Below are 27,344 nucleotides of genomic sequence, written 5' to 3'. Positions count from 1 at the left end.
TCTTAATTAGCAGTTATCACTTTCTGGCCGTTGGCTTAGGGAATTTTTGATTGCATGATGTCTGCTAAGGGGCAGAAAATCCTGCCTCAGAAGGTTTGAGACTTTTATCAAGGTGAATCAGAGCACAGCAAAGAACAGAGAGCTGGAACTTCATCAGATCTATAAAACTGCCTTATACCTGTGTGGCTAAAGAACTTCTCTCTAGGCCAGGCACTATGGTTCACACCTGTAATCCCAGCACTTTGGCAGGCCAAGGCAGGAAGGTCACCAGAACCCGGGAGTTCAAGAACAGCCTAGACAGGATGGCGAGACCTCGTCCCTATAAATAAATAAATAAGCCAGGTGTGGTGGGAACACAAGGCTGTAGTCCCAGCTACTCAGTAGGCTGAGATGGGAGGATGGCTTGAGCCCAGGAGGTCAAGGCTGCAGTGAGCCATGATTTCATCACTACACTTCAAGCTGGATAACAGAGTAAGACTGTCTTCAAAAAAGTAAAATATATAAATGAAATTTAAAAAAAAATTCTGTTTACAACTAGCAGCATGGCAGAATTTGGCTTGAATCTTACCTTTTGTTCAACGAGGACATGAGGTTTAGGGGAAAAGATAACCCTCATCCCTTCATGTTCTTTACTGACTGCTGTTCCCGTCCAAAAAGAACCTACGTGTAGTGCGTGACCAAAGTGGCCCAGGTCATTTCCCAAGAAGCAGTGGGACTCCAGGCTCCAGGGTCCTGCCCACCTCTGGCCTTCAATTCTCTGGTGATTCTCCTCCCACCCAGCCCTAGTGGGCAGGATCTGCAAGACTCACAGATGTGACAGTAGCTGGCAGGGGTTGGCTGGCATCCTTAGAGAGCTGCTATGTGAAGGAAAGCTCTCAATGGTCTTAATTTGGTTTTGAAATAGTTTCCATTTGACCCTGCCTGTTCCCAAAGTCCGGGGAAGGTCATCACTAACCTAAGTGCCACGAGAAAATCCTGTCCAGGGCTCCCATAGTCCAGCTTTACACAGAAAGGGACTCTCATCACTGCCTCTTGGTTCACCTCCCACTGAATCAGAGGGAGGGGTTGGGGCTGGGGGCAGTTGCAGGCCGGGAAGAAGAGTGACGCGGCCTAGCCGGCCCAGCCTCCAGGTGCACTGGCCTTAGAACACTGAGAACAGGCCGAAAGCTAGATACATCATGGGAGAAAATCAACTTGCGCACCCCTAATACGGCCTGGAGCAGCGCTGCCCAAAGAGCTTTCTAGCACCAGGCAACCACGGTAGCCACTTGTCACATGCAGCCAGTGAGCATTCAAAATGTGACTGGTCTGAAGCAGGAGATGAATTTCAAATTGCATTTTATTTTATTTACATTAAATAGCCACATGAGACTCACGGTTTCTGTAGTGGACAGCACAGGCCTAAAGCCCAGCTTTTCTCCTTATCCCGCAGGACCTTCTCTTAATCCTCAAATAGTCTCATCTATGGCCAGCCCCCTTTTTTCCTTCCTCATCTTTCTTTCTCTCTTTCTTTCTTTCTCCTTTCCTTCCTTCCTTTCCTTCCTTCTTTTCTTTCCATTCTTTTTTCCCTTCCTTCCTTTCTTCCTCCCTCTCTCCTTCTCTCCTTCCTTTTCTTCCTTCCTCCTTCCCTCCCCTTCCCTCCCTTCCTTCTTTTCCCTCCCTCCCTCTCTCCCTCCCTCCCTCCCTCCCTCCCTTCCTTCCTCCCTCCCTTCCTTAAGGCAGGGTCTCACTCTGTCAACCAGGCTGAAATACAGTGGCATGATCATAGCTCACTGCAGCCTCAGCCTGCTGGGATCAGGTGATCTTCCCACCTCAGTCACCTGAGTAGCTGGGACTCTAAGTACATGCCAGCATGCCCAGCTAATATTTTTTTTGAAGGGGGAGGCGGTTAAATCATTATTTATTTATGATTTTTTTTAATTTAAAATGTTTAATTGTTGTGGGTACATAGAAGGTGTATATATTTATGGGGTACGTAAGATGTTTTGATGCAGGCCTTCAATGGGAAATAAGTACATTATGCAGAATGGGCATCCATCCCCTCAAGCATTTATCCTTTCAGTTACAAACAATCCAATTACACTCTTCAGGGTGGTTTTTTTTTTTTTCTTTTTGAGACAGGGTCTTGCTCTGGCACCCAGGCTGGAGTGCAGTGGTGTGATCACAGCTCACTGCAGCCTCGACCTCCCAGTCTCAAGTGATCCTCCCGGCTCAGCCTCCCAAGTAGCTGGGACCATAGGCATGCACCATCATGCCAGCTAATTATTTAATATTTTATAGAGATCTCACTGTGTTGCCCAGGCTGGTCTCAAACTCCTAGGCTCAAGTGATCTGCCCACCTCAGACCTCCCAAAGTGCTAAGATTACAGGCATGAGCCACCACACCTGGCCCCCAATCTCTTGTTTTGACCTGAGGTCCCTGACTCCTTCTCCTTTCATCAACTCTCTGGAATATTCTGGCTTGGGTGGTTCAAAAGAAGGAAACCAATGCTTCCCAAATGTTTCCCTTTAGGGGTGGATAAGACATCAGGCCACCATAAACAAAGGGTCTTTAATGGCACATGGGACTCATAGAATGCACATGCTCCATTTGGAACTAATACATTCAATGGTGCTATTCAAAGTCATCATAATAATGATTATACTCTGCTTGTATATGTGTATAGATACATCATCACAATGCATCCTGCATGTAAAGTGAGCGGAACAAGAATTAGACTTCTCATTTAAAAAATAAGAAACCAAAGTTGGCTTAGCTAAGAGAATCACATTGCAGATAATGATAGAGCTGGGACCAGCACCAGGTGTTCTGACTCCTAACTTCTGGAATATTTGAGTCAGGCCTGATTAGAGAGGAAACATGACAGAAAGAAGAGAGCAGACCATAATCACCCTCAACAGACTGGCCATGTCTCCAGCAAGGCTCTTTTCTTTCAGGCCTGCAGAGAGTCACTTTGGACGCAGTGCACGATATATTATTTCATTCTCTAGCATCGTGGAAGCTGGAATGTGGAAGGGAATTTAAGCAGTATCTGTCTTCCAGAGCTCGAATGGGCCATCCTGATCTTTCTTGCATTCTAACTGTATTTGTAGGGATCTTATCAATGAATCTCCTTCTAACAGGATCTCTGCTCTTTGCACAACTCAGAGGTGCCTTTTTATTTAATACAACATACAACACCGTGGTATTACTCTAATGGATGTTATTCTAAATTGAGCAAGCCAAGCTTTTTTTCTTATGCTTCAGTTAAATTTGTTTTCTTATTATTTTTCTAGATCCTCCGATTAAGCACATGTCAGATTAAGAGTTCCCGATTTTGGCTGTTTATCTGAATTCTTGGCACTTTATTTTAGTTAAATTAATTAATTGATTTTGAGACAGGGTCTCACTCTGTCACCCAGGCCAGAGTGCAATGGCACAATCTTGGCTCACTGCAACCTCCACCTCCTGGGTTCAAGCAATCCTCCCACTTCAGCCTCCTGAGTAGCTGGGACTACAGGTGTGGGGAATCATGCATATCTTTTTTTTTTTTTTTGGTAGACACAGGGTTTCACCATGTTGCCCAGGCTGGTCTCAAACTCCTGGGCTCAAGTGATCCTCCTGCCTCAGCCTCCCAAAGTGCTGGAATCATAGGCGGGAGCCACCACGCCCAGCCCTCATGGCACTTTAAAGAAAATAAACATTCTAGGCCAGGCACAGTGGCTCATGCCTATAATCCCAGCACTTTGGGAGGCCCAGGCAGGCGATCACTTGAGGTCAGGAGTTCGAGACCAGCCTGGCCAACATGGTGAACCCCTGTCTCTACTAAAAATACAAAAATTAGCCGGGTGTGGTGGCGGGCATCTGTAATCCCAGCTACTCAGGAGGCTGAGGCAGGAGAATCGATTGAACCTGGGAGGCAGAGGTTGCAGTGAGCTGAGGTTGTGCCACTGCACTCCAGTCAGGGCAACAAGAGTGAGACTCTGTCTCAAAAAAAAAAAAAAAGAGGCCAGGCACAGTGGCTCACCCCTGTAATCCCAGCACTTGGAGAGGCCAAGGTGAGTGGATCACGGCGTCAGGAGATCAAGACCATCCTGGCTAATGTGGTGAAACCCCATCTCTACTAAAAAATACAAAAAGTTAGCTGGGTGTGGTGGCATGCACCTGTAGTCCCAGCTACTCAGGAGGCTGAGGCAGGAGAATCGCTTGAACCTGGGAGGTGGAGGTTGCAGTGAGCCGAAATTGTGCCACTGAACTCCAGCCTGAGTGACAGAGAGAAACTCTGTCTCAAAACAAAAAAAAGAAAGAAAGAAAAGGAAAATACGTATTCCAGATTCTATCCCTTGAAAAGCTGGGATTGGCCTGGACATCCACATGTGTCAAAGTTCCCCCACGTGATTTCAGTGCTAAGAGCTGAGACTCATGGAATGTTGGACCAAAGAATCAAGAGACCCACATTCTGGTTCCTGACTTTTCTACACACTAGCATCTCTGAGTCTGTTTCCCATTCTGTAAAATGGAGAGATAGGAGCCCTGTCCTACTTTTGTGAGTTTAAAGCATGAGAATTTGTGTGAAAGAATTTTGAAAAGGAACTTGTGTATTTATAGTGGGAAGGATCTGGTGACCAGCAGTCAGACAGCACCTGCAAACAGGCCTGGGATCTGGTCACTTGTGACATTTCCACATGGTTCTCACGGTCTGTTTGCCTCCATCATACTATGCTAAAAATGGGTAGAGAGTGGGTGGAGCTCAGAATACTTAACTCCAGTGTAATCGTGTGGGCAGCTTCCACTTAGTTAGGTAATTCCAGACAAATGGAAGCTTGTCTGCATGCAGCTATATTTATTTCCAAAATAACTGGTGAGATTCCCCCACGAATTTGAGAACATTCATTTCTGTGTTACCTGTTTTGAGACCTTGAGACCATGAGATTAGAAAGCCCCAGGCCCGATCAGGCGGCAGAGGTGCACAGGTTGTCTGTTCTCAACCTCAGAGCTGATGCTCAGGGTAAATCCATGGCCATTTGATGTAGGGGCATTTTAATTTGGGAAACCAAATGCAGGAAAGATATTACCTTACTGTTAATTTCAAGCATCTCACACACACCATTCAATGCGCCAAGCCAGGCTACTATTGGACCTTAACCACATACAAATTACGTATTTACCTGAATACTCTAACATGATACTAATCCTTTCTCTTGAAACATCATGGTTTAAGCTGTCTGACAAACAGATGATTCATTTCTGTTCATTCTGTTTTGTCCATTCAGTGCATCACAAGTTGACCATAGCAAGAAGAGAAATGCATTAAGGATCATGATTTTGCAAAGGATTAATAGGGATACTGAAACAAGGAAGCTAAGCTTTTGATGACCTTGATACAACTATTTCAAACTTCTCCATCTCCAACTGACCTCTAAACAAGGGTACCACATCTAAAGGACCATTGCTGATAATAAACACAGTTATTTTGTATATTTTTTATGATAGTTTTCTGGCAGTTGATAGTCATGTGTCTTATTCTAATAAATCAGCCAATGACAACAATTTTCCAACAAAAGTAAGCAAAGTGTCTTGAAGAAGGGGTGGGAGCGCATCTTTTGTAATCCACACATAGGCGCAGTTTGGGCTACATGCAGCCCAGTTCTGGCTCCTGTCCACTGATCTCTTCCCTGATCATCCCTGACCTGGGGAATAAGTCTTCTGTCAAAGCGGGGCTGAGTAAGCAGCAGCCAGGCTTTCCCTGTCCGTCCTCTCCAGGGCAGGCTCCCTGTGCTCTGCCAGCCACAGCATAAAAGTGGAAGTAGCAGTCTGGGTTCTTATTGGTCACTTTGACGTGAGGAGTTTTTTGTTTGTTTGTTTGTTTGAGACAGAGTTTTGCTCTTGTTGCCCAGGCTAGAGTGCAGTGGTGTGATCTCAGCTCACTGCATCCTCCACCTCCCGGATTCAAGGTATTCTCCTGCCTCAGCCTCCAGAGTAGCTGGAATTATAGGTACCACCACCATGCCCAGCTAATTTTTGTATTTTTAGTAGAGACAGTGTTTCACCATGTTGGCCAGGCTGATCTCGAACTCCTGGCCTCAGGTGATCTGCCTTCCTTGGCCTCCCAAAGTGCTGGGATTGCAGGCATGAGCCACCACGCCTGGCCAGAGCTTTTTTTTTTTTTCTATATTACCCTTCAAGAACAAAAAACTTCCCCTACCCTCTCTCTTCCTTCCCTGAGCTCTGTTTGTGCTGACCCTACTAATGCCAGGACACCTGCTGTGGAGCTGGAGCTCTTTCTTCATTTTTTCCTTTTCTCCACTTTGGATCTTTAACTTTAAAAATATCTGGGCTATTCCTATACCTGGCCCTTGGTGTCTGAACCTGTTCAGGAAAGTTAGGGTACTGTTGATTGCCCCAAACTCTGAGGTTTGGGTATGTACTTTCTGCCATCTCAGAAGTTTCAAAAAAAAAGAAATATTTCTTGGTAAAAGGGCAGTGAATTCTCAAATTCTATATTTTCCCTTCGTCCATTTTCATACCCCAGCTACTATCAGGCTAACTTTACTCTCCTTCCTCACCCCTGTCTTTTAGGCGATATTTATGTATTTGATGAAAATCAGGAACTATATGGGGATGTAGGGGTGGCTGAACATTCTCTGGAGGTTGGACACACAAACTTTAGGATCCTGAAAGAAGCCATCAGAGGATCCAGTGCTAAATTACAATGTTTGGGCTGGACGCAGTAGCTCACGCCTGTAATCCCAGCACTTTGGGAGGCCAAGGCAGGTGGATCACCAGGTCAGCAGTTCGAGACCAGCCTGATCAACATGATGAAACCCCGTCTCTACTAAAAATACAAAAAAATTATCTGGGTGTGGTGGCACGCACCTGTAATCCTAGCTACTTGGGAGGCTGAGGCAGGAGAGAATCTCGAACCTGGGAGGTGGAGGTTGCATTGAGCTGAAATCGCACCACTGCACTCCAGCCTGGGTGACAGAGCGAGCCTGTGTCTCAAAAAGAAAAAAAAAATTACAATGTTTGGAGTAGGGTCACTTTTCAAAATGCTGGTGTTCTTTCAAAAGGCAAGTATCTTTTATAAACCAAGTGGATGCCATGCTGCCTGGAAGTGATCTTGCGTATGATGGGAACCCTGATACATTCATTTATTCCATTTGTTTACAACACGTATACTTGTATTCATTCATTGTTTACAACAGGTACAGTTTCATTTCATTCATTAAGCATGTGGTATGTGCCAGGCAATTTGCTAGTTGTTGAGGATAATCAGTAAACTCAACCAGTTCCTGCCTTCGTGGAGTGGACAGTCTAGTGGTGGAGACATTCACTAGCTAGATAAACAATTGCTATGCAATTACACACAGTGTTCAAGTGTTCTAAAGGGAAAGAGGGAATAATACAGGGGATGCGACTTTCCACCGTGAGTGAGGGAAAGCACGTCTGAGCCGGGCTTTTAAGCTGAGACCTGCAGGATGAGAGGGAGCCAGCCACGGGAGCCAGCCTGTGGAAAGTTGCACCAGGCAGCAGCAACAGTCATACAAAGACTAAGACATGAAAACTCTAGAACATAAGTTTCGACCCTTCTTCTTTTTCCCAGCTCCTAAGGTTTTGCTTCATCCTGGCTCCTTTGTTATTTCCACTAGTAAAGTAGGAGAAGCACTCAGCACCACGCCTGGCGTAACTAACACTTCCCATGTGCCAGGTGCTACTAGAAGTATGCTGTGTGCATTAACTCATTCAGTCCTCCTAACCACCCAGGGATGGAGGGTCTGTTCATGTCTGTTTCACAGATGAAGGAACTGCACGAGTCACTATGCAATAATGGTCACGATGATTATTGGAATTAGTAATTTCATCAATAATAGCATAGTGACTGTTTTCAGGCTTCTGGTAGACTTAATTTTGTTTATTTCTGACCTTTTCACTGTTCATGGAGAGCCTCTTTACTAGACTTCTTCTGTGTAATTTGCAAATTTTAAAAGCTTGTTTTTTTAAAATCCATTATTCATGTTATTGGTGGAAAACTTTGAACACTGCTTGTCAGCGTTTATAGAAAAATCACTTGCCGTATCCTCCCTCATCAGCAATACTTCTCTGGGTTCTATTCAATTCAACAAAGGTTTATTGAGAACCTACTAATTGTCTGGCATGACCCTGGAGATGTCAGCTCCAGAAATTTTAAATCAAGGGAAAAAAACCACACAAATAGGTGTAATAGAATGGGATACGGGCTCTGCTTGTCTTACAATCAAAGTGCAAATGCAAGTGATTGGGGAAAATATGATCATATGACCTACAGTCAAGTAGCCAGCCACCCAGAAGGTGTTTTCTTAGCCTTGCTTTTTTGTTGTTGTTGTTGTTATTTAAATTGTAAGTATATAACTGGTCAAAAGACTCTTCAATATGAAGATGTAATAACTCCATATTTTAGAATGTGGTGCCCCCATAAATTTGGTCTGAGAATAGTTTTGTTTCTAAATCCCCTGGTTTTTTCACTAATGACCTACTATTTAGATGTACATTTTTCTATTGTCAAATGAATTTTACCTTTCTTTTAATTTACAGGTATGGAAGCTAATCTTTGAAGACACACGTAATCAGCAAAATGGTGATTGTTGAAGGACAAGTGTTGCCTGACGTGCTAATTTCTAGGTTGAAAAGAAACATCATTTTTGCAACAATGAAATTGTGATCTGCCCTTCCTTGCAGTGTTAAGACGCTTCCCCCAACTCCTCCTCCCTTCTCATTTAGGTAAGTACTAAAATAAACAGGAAAGGGGAACTGTATCTCTTACCCCTGTGTGAGTGGCCTAATGAATTGATTTCAACTTTGCATTTGTGAGAAAAGAAAAAAAGACGAGTTCTTTATTTGTATTTTAGTGGGCACAAAATTCCCCTTTCAGAGAGGCCTGTCTTTATCCCCCACCCGTCTTCAAAGAGTACTTTCATGCAAAGAGCAAACAGCTTCTCTAGGTGGAGAGTTTTAATTTCCTCTTCCTGAACTATTTCCTATATCTGAACTGCCCACATCTTATGGGGCAAGAACACCACAAGAGGATGTAACCGATCCAGCAAGCTACTAAATCAGCAGAAAACACAACAACTGGACGGGCGCGGTGGCTCACGCCTGTAATCCCAGCACTTTGGGAGGCTGAGGCGGGCGGATCACAAAGTCAAGAGATCGAGGCCATCCTGACTAACGTGGCAAAACCCCGTCTCTACTAAAAATATGAAAAATTAGCCGGGTGTGGTGGCGTGCACCTGTAGTCCCAGCTCCTCTGGAGGCTGAGGCAGGAGAATCGCTTGAACCTGGGAGGCAGAGGTTGCAGTGAGCCGAGATGTGCCATTGCACTCCAGCCTGGCAACAGATTGAGATTCCATCTCAAAAAAAAAAAAAGAAAAAAGAAAAAGAAAGAAAACACAATAACCAGTGTTGGAGACGCACCTGCTAAGGAGAGTTGATGGCAATGAACTCAATAAAGGTCTTTTCCAACCAGCAGCCTGATAGGCCCCTTCCTCTCTTCTTCTTGTTGAACCTATCTATCTAAGAACATATATATATATATAATTATATATATATATAATTATATATATATATATAAAAATTTTTTTTGAGACAGTCTTGTTCTGCCACCAGGCACCAGGCTGGAGTGCAGTGGTGCGATCTCAACTCACTGCAACCTCCGCCTCCCAGGTTCAAGCAATACTCCTGCCTCAGCCTCCCAAGTAGCTGGGACTACAGGTGCGTGCCACCACACCCAGCTAATATTTGTATTTTTAGTAGAGACAGGGTTTCACCATGTTGGCCAGGATGGTTTCGATCTCTTGACTTTGTGATCTGCTGCCTCGGCCTCCCACAGTTCTGGGATTACAGGCGTGAACCACCTCGTCCGGCCACATATATATTTTTTTAAGGTGCACGATATAAATTGTGATTTAATTACTTGAATAGGTGGGACCTGACCTCCTAGGGCTGTGCCCGTCAATGTCAGGGAAACACGTGGGGGCCCTAGTTCTCAACCTGGCTGCCATGTGGTAGAGGGACCACATAACAGCGGTTTCTAACCTGGTCTGTGAACTTGAATGGCAAAATAAAATGACATCTTTATTTTCTCTTCCCTCTAACTGAAATTTAATATTCCCTGCAATTACAAATGTAGGCAACAAATTGGAATAGTATTAGTAGCACCTGTGACTTTTTGTTACCAAGAGAAATCACAGATCTTTTCAAATCACGTGACAGTTGTTGCAGCTATCTCAATTTATACTTATTACAACGTCAGATAATGATTAAATATTAGCAATGTCACTAGTTTTTGTTATTTACACTGTTATTAAATAACACGTTACCATGCCGCATTTTAAAAAGTCTTTTGTAGCTGTATTTCAATATAGTTGACTGCTTTTGTAAGTCTACATATTATATTTTTATGCATTTTAAAACATTCTGAGAAAAGTCCACAGATTTCACCAGCCTATCAAAGGGGTTCATGCCCCCCGCAGCATGTTAAGTATGCCTTAAGAGACTCTCAGTATTGTCCCCCGGCAAGCACAGTTTCCATGAAGTGAAGGGCCTAGAAAATGATCCATTTAGTGCATTTCACTGTGCCTTTCACATGGTTTCAGTTACCTCTTTTCCAATAACACATCTTATCAAAAATCTCAAATGCAGTCCAATTGTAAAATCTGGAATCATTTGATCTTCAAATCACTGGTTAAAACTGCATCAGCTTTCAGCTATTCAAGAGCTGACTATCTAAGCTGTGAATTATCAAGGTCCCCTTTTCTCCCTGGTTTCCTCTTTGGCTGTTTACCATGTGGTTCTTTTACTACTGGGTCACAGGTGCACTGACAGATAGGCAGGGCTCCCCGAGGAAGTGACATTCCGATCTGACAATTTTCCTGCATCCCTAAGAAGTTGTGGATGGGTGGAGGTTGAAAGTGTTGATTAAATTAAGGCTTGGAATTACCTGTGGATTTTAATTACCATTTCTACCACCGTCCCAATGTCCGCCGTCTCCCCACCGCCACGCTCTCCTGTAGCTCTAATGAGACACTTATCAGATGCTATTTTTGTTTGTTAGTTATCTTTGCTCTGCATACGGTCTTCCCACGGAACCTGTGTTCTCCTTCTCTTGTGTCGCCCCTGGTGCTTGGCAGACAATAGATCCTCCATAAATAGGTGTGGCTGAATTGAATCAGTGTCTATGGTACATATTCAGTGACCCTTTATGCTTGAAGATGCCAGTGCTAACATGATTATTTTCTATCTTAGATTTCCTATGTCTATTCAGATTTTATCATGCAACATCTCTTCTACAAATACTGCGCACTATGTACCAGGCATCATGCTAGATATTAGAGACAAAGATGAATATAATGTGAACTGCCTTTAAGGAGTTATGAGGTCGCAGGGACACTAGACAAATACATATTGCAATGGAGTGTAACAAGAGCAAGTGCAGGCATATGGACTGGGTATGTTGGTGCCACCCAGAAAGGGTAGGTCAATTCTGGAGAATGAGAGTGAGAGTCAGAGATGATGCTGGAGTGGGAACCCCAAGTGTGAGTTGGATTTAGGCAATGGCAAGAGGGACAGGGAGACATTCAGCATCAGAGAACTGTGAATCTTTCGGGAGGGAGCAATACACAAGCATTCTTTATATACTGGGCATTCATTTCGTCCCTGATAAGAGGACCCTAGTTTTGTTATCTGGGATCATCTCAAGGAAGGTAAGTTCCTCCTCCACACCTGGGCTCATGAGCCAATCATGGTCATTCTTTCTCTCTTCCTCAGAGGTTAGTATAGTGTGGGCATGTGACCACATTCTGATCAATGAAGTCTAAGGGAGAAGTCTGCTCAGGGATTTCTGTTTGGACAAAAAAAATAAATAAATAAAGACAGAGTCTTGCTAGGAGAAAGCTAGCCTTCCCCTCCTTGTCTTGAAAACAAATATAATGTTTCCAGTTGTGGCAGCTATCTTGTGACAGCAGAAAGATATTAAGAGCCTGGAGGGGCTCTTTGACAGTAACACTGAATAGCAACCAATACTAGCAACTGGGCTCCTTCTTGTGCAAGAAAAGATTAACCTCTCCTTGCCTATGCTCTAAGTAATTAGGGTTTTTTTCCCTCATAGCTAAACACATCATAACCAATTTGTGCAGCTTCTGTAAACTATTTTGCACAGGTCTCCCCGGTGGGTATCAATAGAATCATGACTAATACCCCCTGAATTTTTCTGCCTGATTGTGCCTAACCGGCATAACTCTAGGACTCAACCCCTTCCTCCTTCCATCTCTCCAGTCATTCTTGGGAGTCACCAGGGGGAATATCTTTGAGAATGTAGCTTCTTCCTGATCCTCTCTCTCCTCCCTTTGATGCAAAGAGAGTGAGAAAGCCCTCCTCTCGGACTCTGTTTCACTCTGCCACTAGACCACAAGGTGATGCAAAGGCGCTGAATGTCATCAGTTTTTGATCATGGTATACCTTCTAGCTCCTGATTACCCTGCTGTCTATTAAGGAATGTCTGAGGAACAGGAAGCATACTAATTTCATCTACTTTTCTTTGTAGTAGAAGGCTGCATCCACCGCCTCCGTTAGACAGAACAAAACAGCAACAAACATCTGCAGGCTTATCGACTTGTGCCAGTAGATGCTCCAGAGTTCAGATTAGCTGGCCCCATGCAGCTACTCTTCACCTAGCTCAGCCCAGAGCCCAGTCACACGTGCACATGAAGGAATGGAGGACATAATATTGCAAAAATGGTCAGGCAGGGACCTTATATAACAAGCTAAGAAATATAAGCTGTATCCTCTAAGTCAGGGCTTCCCAATGTGTGTTTCATAGAGTAAATTGAGATACTCCCCCCGCCCCCCCCCTCAATCTCTATCTCATCTCCTACTTCATTCGGGACTTTTCCGCTAGACAGAGGACAAAGCCACTGCTAGCCCCAGGTGAGCCCCCCCCTATAAAAAACCTCCTTTCTCCCATCATCCCTATAATAATTCCTGGAAAGAACTCCGGTTGACTTTGCTAGAATCACATGACCCATCCTTAGACCAAACCTGCGGAGCACTTGGATTGGCCGGACCCATGTCATATGCCCCCACATGGTTGGAAGGAGGGTACAGCCTCTTTCTCAGAAGAACAGGAATGGTAAACCTTTCTGGGCAGATAAAAATAGTTATCATGGTCACCTACACATCTACATTTTTAAAGGTAGGAGGAGAAAGCAGAGCCAGTAAAGGAGGCAGAAAGTTGACATGTCAGAATAGATCAGCAGCTTTTCAGAGGCCAAGAGCTGTGTCTTATCTGTGTTCTTTATCCCCCACTATTTATCACCTGGCCCTGTGCCTATAATAAACGAATGTGTATGGAATGAATTCGTAGACATGACACATGAGAAGTAGTGGGGATCTGTAAAAGACATGACAGAGACCAACACCCAGAAATCTAATTTGGACAATACACAAAAGCACATTTTTAAAGTAGCCGGCCACCACTGACATAGATAATAACAGAGTCTCTTAAAAGAGCCAATCTTTTTCATGATTTGGATAAAGGCACCACATCAGTTTAAACCAAAATAGTCACAGATGAGAATTTGATTTGGGGAGTGTCTTATGGAAATTAGATGGTGTTGTTTTAAAGAGTGTTCATTTTATTTCTCTGTTCTAGGGCTGACTGTAATTTCATGCTGCATTTGCAAGCCTGCAGGCAGACACCTTAATTACTATGGATGCCAGATAGAAAGAGGAGTGCTAATCAAACCTTTATTAATCGGTGACATGCTTCCAACTTTCAGGAGCAGATGCTAGGGAGGAATGAATGTTTGTAAACCACGGTACCCACCAACTCCCCTCAGGTGTGGATTTTTTTTTTTTTTCTTAAATCAAGTACCTTTTACATCCACTAGGGGGAATCCTAGCGTGCGTCAAAGTCTGGCTTTTTCTATGCTTAGTAGAAGGACATACCCATGAAAACTTGTCTGTTGGTGGGTGTGTCCTTCTGCTCTGGAAGGGCTCAGAGATCTAGTATGTTGTCATATTTTTCAGACAGATGAGAGAATGTCATTCAAGATATGTTAAAGAAAATCAATTGCTCAAATTCCCAGTGGATTTAGAAGAAATCTATCTTAGAGAAAGTTTTCCGTGTAAACAGAAGTTTCTACCGGGAAAAAGAGGATAATTATTTGTCAGAATCTTTGCTTACTAAAAAATAGAAAACACTATATCTGTGCCTTTGCAATTTTAAAGAGCTTAATTTTAAATACCTGTTAGGCACTGGTGCAATCTTTATGCTCAGTGGAGTTCTTAAAATATTATTGGCACTCAGTTGATAATTATTATAATTATTATAAGCTTGCCTGACATAATTACAGTATAAGACTCTTCCCTTTTCAATATAAAGCCATTTTCAAACAAAGTTTGAAAGGTGCTGTAAATTAACAAATAATTCAAAAGCTATGTTCAGTGGTTGCTCCTCCATGTTGTCAATAATATTTTTGGTGGCAAGGAGTTGTTTTTCTCCTTTTATATTCTCTTTCTCTGCAGAGATAATCAATTCATGAATTGATAAATATGCATTGTGCAGATGCCAACGTTTGTCATTGTATGTGGGACTGTGGGTACCTCAAAGAAAGACCCTTGCCCCTAAAAAGTATGGAGCCTTTACACTACAATTCAACTGACATTTATTGAATACTGACTCTGTGTAAAGCCTAGTAATCTGCATGAAAATAACACCATTGGTCTTGCTCATTGACATAACCCCAGCCCGCAACACATGCCTAGCACATAGTAGGTTCCCAGGAAGTATCGTTATAAAGATGGGAGTGAGTTAATGAACAGAAAGTTTGAGGAATAAGGGGAATATGGAGATAAACTGAATAAGACACCATCCCGGATTTCAAAGAAATTATATTAAATGAAAGAGCTATACACACAACCAATGTATAGTGCATGATGTGAATCACCAGATTTAAATGCTATTAACTTACCGATAAAGTGCTCTTCAAGTTCAGAGCAGGGAATTCAGAACCAAATGGAGGAGTTGGTCCCGTTATACAAATTCAACAGGTGAGTTTAGTTACACTGCTAGAACAGAGCCTGGTATGGAGCAGACACACTTCACTATTTCATAATAAATGAATGGGCCCTTACTGTATATGGGCCCTAGGGGCACAAAGATGAGCTAGTACTTCTTTTCTAGTTTTGTTTATTTTTTAATTGGGAGCTTATAGTCTAGTAGAGGCATTCTAGAACAATTTAAAGGAAGAATCCCAGGAGAAAGTGGCTTTTACAGTGGACCTTAGTGGATAAGGAAGAGTTCACAAAGCTGAGAAGATGGAAAGGGTGTTTCTGATGAAATGTACAGCAAATGCAAGGGCACCGGTGCTTGAAAGAGCCTGGCTCATTTAAAGCATGAAAATCCCACTGCTAACAACAGGAGACAGTACCAAGTATATTCTTAGCTCTTAGCATAAGCCCCTACATATGAAAGTCCTTTAATAAATACTTTTTTTTTCTTTTTTTGCCAGATATAAAGTCCTTAAACATTGGACAATGTGGTTAGAAACTTGTTTATATACCCCAGTGACTTCAAATATTTGATAAATGCTTAGTTGAACTCAAATTGTTTTTATTATACTTTAAGTTCTGGGGTACATGTGCAGAACGTGCAGGTTTGTTACACAGATATACACGTGCTATGGTGGTTTGCTGCATCCATTCTCCCCATCATCTACATTAGGATTTCTCCTAATGTTATCCCTCCCCAATACCCCCACCCCCAATATCCCTCCCCTAGCCCCCCTGCCACCCACTGACAGGCCCTGGTGTGTGATGTTCTCCTCCCTGTGTCCATGTGTTCTTATTGTTCAACACCCACTTATGACTGAGAACATGCAGTGTTTGGTTTTCTGTTCTTGTATCAGTTTGCTGAGAATGATGGTTTCCAGTTTCATTCATGTCCCTGCAAAGGACAGGAACTCATCCTTTTTTATGGCTGCATAGTATTCCATGGTGTATACGTGCCACATTTTCCTTATCCAGTCTATCTTTGATGGGCATTTGGGTTGGTTCCAAGTCTTTGCTATTGTGAACAGTGCCACAGTAAATATATGTGTGCATGCGTCTTTATAATAGAATGTTTTATAATCCTTTGGGTATATACCCAGTAATGCGATTGCTGGGCCAAATCGTATTTCTATTTCTACATCCTTGAGGAATCGCCACACTGTCTTCCACAACGGTTGAACTAATTTAGACTCCCACCAACAGTGTAAAAGTGTTCCTATTTCTTCACATCCTCTCCAGCATCAGTTGTCTCCTGACTTTTTAATGATCGCCATTCTAACTGGCGTGAGATGGTATTTCACTGTAGTTTTGATTTGCATTTCTCTGACGACCAGTGATGATGAGAATACTTGTTGTTTTTAACAATAATGATGGTAAGAGTCAAAAGATGAGCACAGGTTTTAAGTGTTGGACAAATATGAAGCTGAAAGAGTTATCTTGGCCAGTAGGGGCTGCTCACTGGGGTCGGTTTATGGGCAACATCTCTGGGCTTTGCGTGCTGAGGCCACAGAACCCTCCATACAGCAGGAAGGCTCTTTCCAGCAGCCTGCTACCACGGCCTGTTTTGTTTCATCTACACATTCTATTCAACAACAAAACAGCCAGAGAAATGTGCTCACAGTCACTACCATCAGTTTAACTCCTATTTCTTTAAGACCCCTATTTTTTTTTTTTTTTTTTTTTTTTTGAGTCTTGCTCTGTCACCCAGGCTGGAGTGCAGTGGCACAATCTCAGCTCACTACAACCTCCACCTCGTGGGAGGTTCAAGCGATTCTCCTGCCTCAGCCTCTCAAGTAGCTGGGACTACAGGCGTGTGCCACCACACCCAGCTAATTTTTGTATTTTTAGTAGAGACTAGGGTTTCACCATGTTGGCCAGACTGGTCTTGAACGCCTGACCTCAAGTGATCCACCCGCCCTGGCCTCCCAACGTGCTGGGATTACAGGCGTGAGCCACTGTGCCCAGCCAAGGCCCCTCTCTTCATGCCTTCAATGCTAACTGCACCCCTCCTACAGGCACTTGAGTGTCACTTCTGTGGGTCCTTCCTGAACTAGGTAAATGTGGTTTCATCAATCACATTTTGTCTTTTGGGTTTTAGTTTGGTCACTCTCATTCACATACAGCCAGCAATGGTTTTCGAATACCCTTTCATTCACAATAAAATGATCTCATAATCCCAGTATCGTTAACAACACATGGCCTGGTCACAGAGGCTGAACGTCTAGCTGAAAAGATAGGACTCGTACCTAGAAAGAGAAATAATACTACTGCCATTAGTGTTCTTGGCTTTGTACTGTATCTATGACCCTTAATCTAATTTCACATACACCCCCACACACATCCTTATAGTTCACAGCATTCATGGGGTTCACATTCAGTGGGCAGCAAATAGCATTTAGTAGTAAAGCTTTAGTAATGCTTGCCTATGCTCAAAGTCTGGCTTTTGCTATGGTAAATTTCTTAAAGCAGTATACCCCCAAATTCCATATTTAATAAGAATTCTTCCCTTGTTTGAAAGGACTATTCCCAAGCACAGGGGCAGTTTTGCCATCTGCCATCCTGCTTCATATCTTCTATTTGCTTGTAATATCTACACCAACTTGTTTTCTTGATCACTTTCTCACCTCTTTGGAAGTACCTGCCCCTGAATCTGCTGTTCTCCCTCCTTTATTGCAGTTCTTGGAAACTCTCCCACTCCCACCTACTGTTGTTACTTTCTGACCCATTCCTTATGCCATTTGGAAATCACAGATCTGTGTATCTCCTCCTTCCTCCTTCTCCCCCTCCCCCTCCCCCCCTCCCCCTCCCCCTCCCTCTCCCTGTCCTTCTCATTCTCCTCCTTGTCTGCCTCCTTCTCCTTCTTCCTTCCTTTTTCCTCCCTCCTCCTCCTCCTCTTCCTTCTTCTTCTTTTTGAGACAGGCTCACTCTGTCACCCAGGCTGGAGTGCAGTGGCATGATTTTGGCTCACCGCAACCTCTGCCTCCTGGGTTCAAGCAATTCTCCTATACCAGCCTCCCAAGTAGCTGGGATTACGGGCGCCCGCCAACATGCCTGACTCATTTTTGTATTTTTAGTAGAGATAGGGTTTCACCATGTTGGCCAAGCTGGTCTTAAACTCCTGACCTCAAGTGATCCACCCACCTCGGCCTCCCAAAGTGCTGGTATTATAGGCGTGAGCCACCGCACCCAGCCGTGTATCTTCTTGATATCCTGAGATGACTTGGCTCTGAGCTGCTCATCCATCAATTACAGATGTAGTCTTGGATGCACTTTGGTCAGATCTTCTAGATATGACCATTCCCCGTTCCTGCTGGTTCTGATGTACCTAACACCCACATCCACTCTTAACGCTAGCGGCATCTTCTCTTCACCTTGAGGATCTTCTAGATATGACCATTCCCTGTTCCCGCTGGTTCTGATGTACCTAACACCCACATCCACTCTTAATGCTAGCGGCACCTTCTCTTCACCTTCATGAAACTCTAGCCGGTAGGATCAAGAGGCAGGTCAATGAATTTGGAACATATGGGGATTGGGAGGATCGTGCACCAGGTGAGAAATGAAGAGGCAGAGACATCCAGTGAGAAGACAGCAATGGGAAATGAAGAAAACCTTTATGGAGGAAGAGATTATGAGAACAGAGTGTTTGCTCTGCTCTGGCTGGCTGGCCACCAGCAGCTACAGCAACAGAACAACCAGGGAGGGTAACAGATTAAGTGTTATCGGCCACTAATACCAAATGGTGAGAATCCATCAGCAAACTTGATGCCATGGAGTTGGCCAGAAGGAGGGGTTCAGGGCCCAGCTTGGACCTGCTGTACTGTAGGACCTTGGCTTATCATTAAGCTCTCTGCCCTTCAGTTTGCTTATCTGCAAAATGACATAATAATACTTAATGAGGTTATTGCAAAAACTAAATAAAGAAACTGAAGTAAATGGGCTCAGTACTGAGCAGAAACATGTGCCCAAGAAATGCTAGTTAAAATGTTTTCCTAGGGATAGGGTTTGAGATGGAGAACAGGTGTTACCAACTGAGTCGTCACCAACCTCCAATTCCTATGTTGAAGTCCTGTCCCACCAGAGGCTTTGGATGTGACTGTATTTAGAGGTAGGATCTTTAAAGAAGTAAAATGAAGTCATCTAATTAATCTAGACTGGTGTTCTTTTTTTTTTTTTTGAGATGGAGTTTTGCTCTTGTTGCCCAGCCTGGAGTGCAATGGCACGATCTCGGCTCACTGCAACCTCTGCCTCCCAGGTTCAAGCCATTCTCCTGCCTCAGCCTCCTGAGTAGCTGGGATTGCAAGCGCCCACCACCACACCCAGCTAATTTTGTATTTTTAGTAGAGATGGGGTTTCTCCATGTTGGTCAGGCTGGTCTAAAACTCCCAACATCAGGTGACCCACCCACCTCGGCCTCCCAGAGTGCTGGGATTACAGGCTTGAGCCACTGTGCCCGGCCTGGTTTTCTTATAAGAAGAGGAAACTTGGACACAGATATGTACAGAGGAAGGACCATGTGAAGATACCGAGATAAGATGAACACCTACAAGCCAAAGAGAGAGGCCTCAGAAGAAACCAGCCCTGCCAACACCTTGATCTTGGACTTCCAACCTCCAGACCTGTGAGGAAATGTCTGTGATACTTCGTTAATGGCAGTCCTAGCAAACCCATACTAATACTAATAATGCTGAGTTAACACAGCATTAGAGTCCTGGTAATAATAATGGTAATCATAATGTTTTTTATTTACTGAGCGACTTCCTAAGTGCCAGGCATTGTGCTAAATGCTTTACACATATTATCTCATTCAATACATATGAAAATCCCACATGATGGATGCTATTTTTCCAACCCACAGTGAGGATGCTGAGGCTCAGATAGCTCAAGCCTGCGTAGTTACTGAGTGGTGCACAGGGTCTGGAACCTAGGCCTGGCTGGGATCACTGCCGGCCTACAGAGTCTTTGTACAAAGAAAAAGGCACCACTTCCTTTGGGAACACCCAGCCCCAAGCCAGGGTGCAAGATTTGGTAAACAGAAAACAGGCTGGGTTTTAGTTCCTCATCCCCGCTTGGCCGGGTGCCCTTGTGCAGGCCTAAGCTCCTCAGGGTGGCCCACGCTGAGGCCTGAGCTCTTAATCATGACACTGAACTTCCCAATGGGCCGGGGTGGCTAGGGGTAACACCATCGCTACCATCGAGGTAGGATTAGTTGGGCACGTAAGGGACCGTGAGTGCTGGCAAGGCAAACCTTACCTCCCTCACGGCTGGGAATGAGAAACGTGGGAGCCCAGGTCCATGAGTTCTGGGACCCAGGTGGGTGGGCTTCCAGTGGTCCTACAGGACAACCAAAAGGGGCCCGTGACTTAGGCCAACTCTGCTTATTGCTAATTGGCCTCAGAACAGTTCTGTGTCCAGTCGTCAGTCAGCAAGAAATCCAGTTGGCCAGGATCGTGCCCCTAGGATCACAAACCTGTCCTTTCATCACCATCCCCACCAGGCCTCCTCCTCCTCCCACCAAATCAGAGAGACTGAGAAATGCATCTTTGACCATTTGGCTATGAATGTAAGTGTGCCTGTCCTCACAATTTAAGTTCCTGAATGTTCCAAATTTGCCGCTTTCACGGTAGGAAAAAAACAGGCCTCTGACAGCGTAAATATTTAATCACCATTAAGAATGTCCAATAAATGAGGGGAATCAGGTTTCAAACTGACTGATTCAGATGATTAAAGTACAGAAGTCATAGCGGGTAAAAATAAAGTACCCTCTAAAAAAGTAGCATCTTGGGGGCAGGGGCAAGATGGAAGACAGCGCGTGGTGACCTCTCAGGCCGGGCCAGGCACTGTGCTTGGGGTAAGTGTGGCAGCCACTGTTCACTCTCCGAAGGCTCCTGTGCTCCACACCCCCTACCAGGGCAGCTGGGCAGGGTAATGCCCTGGGTGATGGAGAAGCCGAGCCAGGCTGGGGATCCTGTCCCGTAGCCGGACCAACAAAGTGCCCGACAGCGGACAGCCCCACTCGGAGGATGATAGCAGTGAGGAGGAGCACTCCCGAGACAGCATCATCCCTGTGGGAACCGATTACCAGGCCGTAATTCCGGAGTGCAAGCCCGAGAGCCCCGCACACTGCAGCAGCAAGGAGCTGAAGGGATGCTGGTGTGGTCACCCAACCACTGTGTGTCAGATGCCGAGCTTGACCAGTAGTACATTGCGATGGCCAAGGAGAAGCATGGAGACAACATTGAGCAGGCGCTGGGCATGCTCCTGTGGCATCAGCACGATGTGGAGCAGTCCCTGGCCGACCTGGCCACCTTCACCACGCTCCCTGACAAGTGGACGGTAGAGGACAAGGTGCTGTTTGAACAGGACTTTGGCTTCCACGCCAAGTGTTCCCAGTGGATCCAGCAGATGCTGCCTGGCAAGTTGATTCCCATAAAATAATATTTTTAAAAAATATTAAAATAGCTTTTTTGTTTTAAGTATTACTACTCTGGGAAGAAGACCCGCAGCTGAAGCAGCGTGATGGACAGACAGGACCAGAGGCTGGGGGGCCGCAAGGACAAAGAGGACAGTGATGAGCTCAAAGAGGGTTGAGGAGGCGTAAGGGAGGGAGAGCCTGATGCCGGAGACCCCAAGAGCGAGGTACAGAGCACGAAGCTGACGAACAGCAGCCTGCATCAAGCCCTGGAGGTGGCATTGACCCCCTCCGCCCCCCAGAGGCCAAACACCAAGTTCAGCTCCCACTGCACCACAGATGAGCAGCTTTTGGCCGTCCAGGCCATCCGTAGGTATGGCAAAGACTTTGCGGCTATTGCAGCGGTGATTGGAAACGAGACGCTGACCCAGGTGAAGACCTTTGTGAGCTACCGGTGCCGCTTCAGTCTGGAGGAGGTGCTGCAAGAATGGGAGGCTGAGCAGGATGGGGCCCCTGGAGGCACAGTCCCTGTGGAGGAGGCTAGGAGAGGGGCTCCCTTGACAGCCTCGGCTCTAGAGGAAGTTGATGAGGTCCCGATTACATCCGTCTCCATGTCTGTGCCCTGATCAGTGCCCCCTGTGCCACCCCCCTCTACCTCCCACCTCGCTGTCCCAGCTGCCTCATTGCTGAGGCTGCCTTTGCCCATGGCTCCCACTCTGCTCCGACAACCGTCCCCTCTGCAGCAGGGCGCTTCCTCCAGCCCCAGCTGGCCCCCAACCAGCCCCCGCCAACTCTCATCTGCCCTGCTCTGGCTGCCTTCCACTATAGTGCCCGTCCTGGCCCTCAGCCCCCACCCACCCTGATTGGAGCCCCTCTGGAGCCCTTAGGCCCTCACTCTGAGCCCTGAGTCCTCCACCAACCACAGGCTCCAGGACCCCTTTGCTGGACATCCCCAGGCATCTCTTGTGTCACTGAGGACAGAAGGGACTAGGGCTCTTGCTGGGTCTTTCAGAGACCCAGAGCTGCTGACAGCCCAGCCCGGACCTGTGGGTTCTGCCTGTGTTCCTGCCAGCTGGGCCGGGGCTCAGGTAACTTTGAGCTGGCCTGAGGGTACTTTTGCTTCCTGGCCGGGAGAGGAATGGCTGCCTCCTAGTCTGCTGGGGCTTGGCCTCTGGGCCCTGCCCTTTATGTGTCAAGGGTAGTGACCTTAGCTTGGGGGTGGGGAGAGGACAGTTGGGTGTGCTGGCTGTTCTCATTCCTCTTTCCCTTCTTTTAGTAGTAAATCTGGGGTGAGGTGGGGAGGGAGGCTGCAAGGGGAGGTGGGCAGAGGGGCCTTACAGCAGCAGAGGCTGGAAGGGAGGCTCTGTCTTCAGGGGCCAGCTGGGAAATGCTGAGACTCTGAGGGTGCTCACCAAGCTCATCTTCCAGAAGCTTGGAGAAATGGGGGCTGGGAACTTAGGAAGACATGGATTTATTTTTCAACATTTTTTAAAAATTAAAAAAAACTTTAAAAAAGTAGCATCTTTAGAGGGTTTCTATCTCTCCTACATAGCCTTCCTTGAGTATAAAGGAACCAAAAGCAGCCAGTTTTTCTCTTCATTATTAGTAGCGGGTGGGATAGGGCGAGATCTGGAAATGAGGAGGTACAGCAATCTCTTAATAATCCTGCTTTGGTAATAATGAATATCAGTGAAATTTCTTGACTTTATGGAAGGGACTGCTGGAGTTCAGACTTAAGGAGAAACGTCTAAAAAGGGAAAAGCGGCATGCTTGGTTTTGTATCTTGTTTGAAAATATATTTCAAACGTTCAGCAGAATTTGAGAGATCATAACCACCCTCTGCCCCCACCACCTTCTGAACCCTTAGTCCCCAGCAGTTCTGATTTACTTTCAAGATTCTTTTAGTTTTATGTTTTAACTGAAGAAAAAAAAAAAAAAAAAAAATCCTACCCAGCCAGGTTTCTATCTGTCTGTATCACCAGGTTGAATTTAGTGTAGGAAAGCCTGTGCAAAGAGACGAAAAATGTAGCTTTTTTCCGTTGCCAGATTCAGGGGAACCAACCATTTGGAAACAAAGGAGTTCCATTTTGACTAGCTGCCTCTGTGCTTTCCATCAGTGGACAAACTGAATGTACAGCTTTAAACATCATTTGGGGTCACCTCTAGATCCATGTTTGGAGGCGGATTGGTTTGTTAGTTACAATTCTGGCAGGAAACAGGTGACACTTGCAAACAGATACATTCATGGAGGGACCATGGCTGAGGCGTGCCGGGATGAAGGGAGACCAGGGGACCAGCCACAGCGACAATCATGGAATCCCAGAGGCCTGCAGAGGAGGGCGAGGGAGTGGTCACGGGGCCCACAGAAGTGTACTGGGCCCACAGTGCAGCTGTGAGAGAGGACTGCCCACAGGAGCTGTGACCTTTGAGAGGGACACAGCCACAGCCAATGCATAGATGGGCAAGGAGGGAGCTAGGAGAATAAACATTCAAACTTCACCCTAGCTGTCCACCTCTGGATCTCCGGCTGGGACTTCCCATGGGCTGAATCCAACCAGAAGCCAAAAGGCAAGGGTGATGTCCGTAAATGTCAAACTTCTGGGTCTACAGCAAAAGGAGGAGGAGTGGGGAAATGGTCTGCGGGGAGAAGAAGAGACTATTCAGCACAGATGGGGAAGAAGAAATAAATAGGAAGGACTAGGGAAGGGGTAGAAGAGGTTGTGGTGATAGTTTCATGGGTGTGGACTTACTCCAAGCACAACGTGTTGTATGTAATAAAGAGGTACAGATTTTTGTATGACAGTCAAACCTCAATGAAGGCTTTGAAAAAAAAAAAGACAAAAAGAATAGGGGCAGGAGGGCAAGGCAAACATTGGGTCTTCCATGAACTTTGGATTAGGGATTCTGCGTGTGGGGCTAAGTGCCTGACAGATGCTGTTGTGCTGCCATATTCCCAGGGCTTCCCCAGGATGGGTAATGAGCAGGGCTGTCCCGACCCTTGAGCCCCACACCCAGCTTCCCGACAGCAAAAGCCCATGCTCAGAGCTGATATTGGTTGCTTCCTCCCCACCCTGGTGGGACTATTTTCTAGGGAGTAGCAAGGACATAAGAATGAGAAGGCACACCAGCTTGGTGGAGAGCATCAGAGGGCTCACTGCGAAGTCCAGCAACTTTATTCTCAGCTCAGAGCATCTCCCCACCAGAATCTCAAGGAAGCGGAAGTACAAGTGGCTGTGAAGTTATCTGCGTGTTTATCTTATCTTCTGCTATTCATTTCAAGAGTTGGAGTTATTATTAATATGAAGGCCTGGTTTCTGGCAGCTCTTCTCTTAGGATGGGCTTATGCCAAGCTGCCAGTTATCAGAGGACTCAGAGCCTAGGATTACGCTGACAGCGAGTCTCAGAGCTGTGATGGGAGGGCAAAGACACGGGAAACAACGCTGTATTAAAGAGGGATCAGCATTTTGTGTCTAGTCCTTGATACCCCTTTGGCTCCTTATTTCTGAAGAACAGCAAGAACAATACAAGCAGGGACAGACTGGAATCTTGTAAATATCAGAGAAAAGCTTGGTTTTCAAGAGACCGCTCAAGTTACAGAGATTCCCCAAATCTGAAGAAGTAATTAACTGATGAGTTTGCATACTTCCTGCAGGGTGAACTCCAGCCAGTCTAGAAAAACACTGTGATGGCTGGTGATTTACCATATTTTGCTTTCAACCAGTAATAGTCTCGGATTTTAACCACGGATGGTTTTGGTGCATGTTTTGGAGAAAAGGCTCCAAACTTCATGACACTGAACACACTGCCTGGAAAGTGAGGGCTGGAATGCTAAGGTGATGTCCTAGACTCCGCAGTCTCTAAAGCATATCTGACATTTTGTGTCCTTTCAATAGGCAATAGCTCATCCATCGCTAAAGCAGAGCATAGAGTCTTATTTAGCTTAAAGAAAGTCATTGGACTTTGCATAAAGAATCATTTTCTTGTACGTTTCACTCCAGTCTCCCATCTGCATTTGCACTCTGCTGGTGAATGACCATGAGCTATTAAATCATGACATGGAATAAGATGACAGCTGTAAAGGTGGGAGTGACCCCAAGTCACACCTACTGAAGGACCACCACAAGCCTTCCTGACATTAAACCATAGCAGGGGGGCACTATTGCCAAGCATAAGAACGCTCAGCAATTGTCTAGGGCCATGTTGGGTGAGCAGAGAGGATGAGGCATGGAGTTCCTTCAGCCACATCTTAACTGTGCCACGCCAGAGAGACTTTTCATGTTGATTGAACTGTGTCCAACTCGTCTCTCAGCACCAACGTGAACTTACTAAACAGTTCTTCCTCTAATCTTCTTTCAACTATCTACTCATCAGCAGTCTAGAAAGGAGGCTGGCTCATTTCTTTTTCCTGTCAGCCACCAAAAGGGCCTGGGAGCTTTGATAAGGGCCTCGCTGTGGAAGACCAGACAGATATCAGCAAAGCTGTGGAGAAGAAGTGGCCTTAAATCCTAAGAGGACAATACAGGTACTATTCCACCCACTGGAATGGTATTTCCCAAATTCTGCATAGGGGGTTGTAGCTGCGTGAGGCATAGAGAAAATTCACTGACGACCAGAACGAATATTCTCAGTTGCGTTCAATCTCCTCCAGCCAAGTCATGCTACAGACCACTGTCAGATAAAAAAGAAAAAAAGAAAGAAAATCAGAAACAAAACTGAAGTACTAGTGATAGCCATCTTGTGACTGTGACCAATTGCCTACTGAACAGTTCTTAATGTCCTGGGCCCCAGCAGGAAACCACTGAATCTATAAAGTCCTGCCCACCAGAAGTGAGTCTGATTGTGGATGGCCTGGTTAACCCAGATTGCCTTCGGTGCCTGAGGGAGTTGATATTTTCTCATTATGAAGACTTTCCCATCTAGTGAACACTGCAAATAAAACTGCTCGGAATCGGTCTGAACTGCCTGTTTCCGTGGTAGCAGGCCTCTGTCTGGAGGATAAATCTGCACCATCTTCTTCTTTTTTGGGTTTCAGCCAGTTGTGTTACAAGGAGTTCCGAAATGTGCTATAAGTGACACCCAACAAGATGGGCTCGGCCAGTTGGAGAGGGAAGCTTTGTCACCAAGGGGACTTGCACCCCTGGGCTAGACGGCGGTGTCCAAGAGAAAGTGATCAAAGAGATACAGAACTCACGTGCCTAAATATTTATTTCAGTTGTTCGTATTTCCCACACTTTTCAAATGTGAACTTGTGTCCTGAAGGTGGAGCTTTAGTACACAAGAAAGCTGGGAAGGGGCAAACATGTTTGTACAAAATGGGGGTAGAATCAGCAAAGAATGCATTTATATGCATCCTCGTCGCCTACGTTTTTCATGCCAAAAAGTTAGCACAGATTCTGATTTCTTTCACCGTAGGAGTCTGCATACAATTAAATGGGAGAAAAAGAAGCCCACTCTTAAGAGTGGGGCTTATGGTCCCAGTAGAATGGCAGGGAACTGTGGCCATCAAAGCCATTTATACTTCTTGTGGGTAGTATTTTTAAGATGTTGTTTCTTTTTCAAAATGAAGCAGCAATGAATTGGGTAGTGATCAAAATGCCACACCACAGAGTATGTTTAATCCAAATAGCTCCCAAGATGGTCTGTGACTGATTGTACCAACTCTACGGGACTTAGAGGAATGACTTGGTTACCAGTGAAGTAAAAGTATCTCTGGAATGAAACTGAACTATTGCTTCTCAGCACATAACGACACTGCCACCGCCAGTTCACGGAGCCAGTGAAGGTCACTGAGTTCTGCATCAGTCACAGGGAAAACTGTCAAAACACCAGTGCATGAAAATCCCCTACTATGCTGTGGAGGGGGTCTCT

At 45.3% G+C, this 27,344-nt stretch overlaps 1 pseudogene; it reads left to right on the top strand.

The window, feature by feature from the left end:
• Nucleotides 1-20,992: 20,992 nt before the first annotated feature.
• Nucleotides 20,993-22,383, top strand: LOC105728885 (REST corepressor 2-like; annotated as a pseudogene).
• The last annotated feature ends 4,961 nt before the right edge of the window (nucleotides 22,384-27,344 follow it).

The sequence above is a fragment of the Aotus nancymaae genome, unplaced genomic scaffold (assembly GCF_030222135.1).
Source record: "Aotus nancymaae isolate 86718 unplaced genomic scaffold, 86718_ANA_hifiasm-v0.15.2.pri h1tg000016l, whole genome shotgun sequence".
Lineage (NCBI taxonomy): Eukaryota > Metazoa > Chordata > Mammalia > Primates > Aotidae > Aotus > Aotus nancymaae.
This window is presented reverse-complemented; position numbering and strand designations above follow the sequence as displayed.